The sequence below is a fragment of the Poecilia mexicana genome, unplaced genomic scaffold (genome assembly GCF_051168715.1).
Source record: "Poecilia mexicana isolate PSO_F unplaced genomic scaffold, ASM5116871v1 scaffold_8, whole genome shotgun sequence".
NCBI lineage: Eukaryota > Metazoa > Chordata > Actinopteri > Cyprinodontiformes > Poeciliidae > Poecilia > Poecilia mexicana.
In genome coordinates, this window is record NW_028263377.1 from 6,596,419 (window position 1) to 6,598,894 (window position 2,476).

The following is a 2,476-nucleotide window of genomic DNA, read 5'->3' on the forward strand; positions in this document are numbered from 1 at the left end:
TTATGGGTATTAAGCTAAAAAGGGGCCTAATAAATCTGCATCCCACACTGGCTGTACTCCTGTCTCCATCTGACTCCTCTGGTGGTCCGGCGTTATCACAGCGGTGATATTTCTTTTCAAAACGTCTTAAAAGCAGGTATTTTCCGAATTGTGCCCTTTACTTTATGTCGATCAGTCGGATAAATCCCAGAGAATTTACATCGTAGTTGTTTGCGTGATAAAATGTGAAAAATTTCAGAGTATGGATACTTTTGACTTTTGTAGGTATCTGTGTGTGTGTGTGTGCGTGCATGTGTGTGCGCACGCGCGTGCGTGCGTGCGTCTGTGTGACGGAGCTGTTGGCTCACATTGAATGAGGCAACACTCACTCTTTCATCTTGAACCACCATGTTTTTACGTCTTCAAATGCTTGAGCAATATTTTATTATAAACAGCAATTTAAGAAATTCTGCAAAGCTGGTCGCTACAAGTTCCGCAGGCTGTGCAGGTGGATTTGCATAAAGTTTTGTTTGTTTTTGTTGGCATAAACTGAAACCAGCTAGTGAAAAATAGAGATTTGTACGTGGCTGGCCTAGACAGGGGGAAAAAAAGACATTCAAACTTGAGACTCACAACATGACTTTTTTGGTTTTTGTGAAAAAAAAAAGAAAAAAAAGAAAAGAAAAATACAACAGAAAAAGAAAAAAAAGAGGGAAACTGGTTGTGCAGCAGTTTCCCCACACTCATCACTTCATAATGTGGTTTAGAAAAAATCCAAATGTGTAAAATAAAAGGAGAAATGAAACTGCTCACGCTGAAACCACAAAGTCCTCAACGGCACTGTTTGTGCATGCTGGGATTTGTTTTTAAGAAAGTTATTTTTATGTTCAGGTAGAGCCGGTTTCTCACTGTAGCATTCCTCTAAAGATTTAATACTTCTTAAACTTTTTCATATTTTGTCACAATATAACTGCAAACTTCAATGTTTTGTGTGACAAACCAGCAAGAAAAAAGCACAGAATTTTTACATAAAATAAAACAATTATGGCAAATACTGAAAAAAATCTGTCATGTAGTCAAGAGGTCCATTCTACTGTGGGACACGGTGGTGGCAGCATCATGGTATGAGTAGGGGGAAGCTGATATATTTGGCTCTAATGGAATCCCATACCTATAACTTGAACTAAACAGGTTAGGAGCTGCTTTAGACCTTAAACTGGGGTGAAGATTCACCTTCCAGCAAAACATCGAGCAAAATTTATTTTTAAAAACATGAGGAAATGATCTTTAGCATTAAAAAACAAAAATTGCATAACAACTATTGAAAAGGGCATAAAAACAGAACGCAGTAAGTGCCAGGAAGCCCATGACTTGAAACAAAACCGAAAAGCGGCGAACAGAAAGTTACTCATGCGAAGCGCAGTCCCCTAATGTCAGTGCAGTTATTTTTAATGTCAATTTGTGATTCACAATCAGTAACGATGCTCAAGCTTTGTCTATCTAATTGAGCCCGACTGGCAGGAACTCAAAGATTTCCTGCCTGATGGCTGAGTGGGCCGCCGCACAAATAGAACCGCTGACATTTGGATGCTGTTTATATCTGCAGAGAGTCACAGAAGTCATTCTTGTTTACATCCATACTTAAAGAGAGACAGAGAGAGAGTGTTCAGAAAAGTCATTAAAGCCCTGATGTAAATATCTGTTCCGATACTAAGAGGAAAAGTTTGGGTTTTTTTTTAAATTTCAGAGTTTTTTTTGGTTCGATACAAGTTCAAAAATGTGACATCTCTCTCTCTCTGAACTTCTCTTGATACTGACGTCGTGAGCCCAAAACGGAGAGACATCACTTCCCTTTGGCGCTTATTATTAGCACTCTTGGTCATGGATGTTGCCAAAAATAGCCTGCGCTGCGGTCAGATCCACTCATGACCTTTGCGTGTCGGCGAGGCCCCGGCGTTTGTGGAAAACATGCTGGCTGAGATTACAATGCGCTTTCCTCATCAGTCCGCACCGTCGCCTTCCAGAGAAAAAAAAAAAAAAGACAAACGATGTTTGAACAATTTTTTTTTTATTTTGACCAAAAATAATCAGAAAAAATTCTGGTGAGACATCGGCGACTCTCAATCCCACCTTAAAAACAACAAAAACTCACCAACGCCTGTCACTTTACGCAGACTTTTTGTTTTGCTGTTGTCACCTCTGTTGATCATCTGATGGAGAAGCACGTACTGTTTTAGTTTTTTTATTTCTGTATTTCTCTTCCCCTGATAAGTCACACAGAGCAGAAGCTCTGCTGACATCACAGCTTACATCGGTTGTGGTTTGCAGGATGATTGAGCAACGTTGCTCATTGACGTATATAGCTGTAAAATCTAATGAGTCGGCTTGTAAAAAAAAAAACTCCCGGTGTATGTGACAAGAAGGGCGACTCCTTGAAAAGGAAAAATTATTCAAAGGTAACTGGATGAGCCAGTGAGATTAATTTATACAAAGCCGA

The 2,476-nt window shown here is 39.5% G+C and overlaps 1 long non-coding RNA gene across 1 annotated transcript; it reads right to left on the bottom strand.

Moving 5' to 3' along the window:
- Positions 1-601: 601 nt before the first annotated feature.
- Positions 602-2,215, bottom strand: LOC148157939 (uncharacterized). Its single transcript, XR_015764016.1, has 2 exons — positions 2,132-2,215; positions 602-1,996 (listed from the first exon to the last, which is right to left on the bottom strand). It is a non-coding gene; the product is annotated as an uncharacterized LOC148157939 (long non-coding RNA).
- Positions 2,216-2,476: the final 261 nt, after the last annotated feature.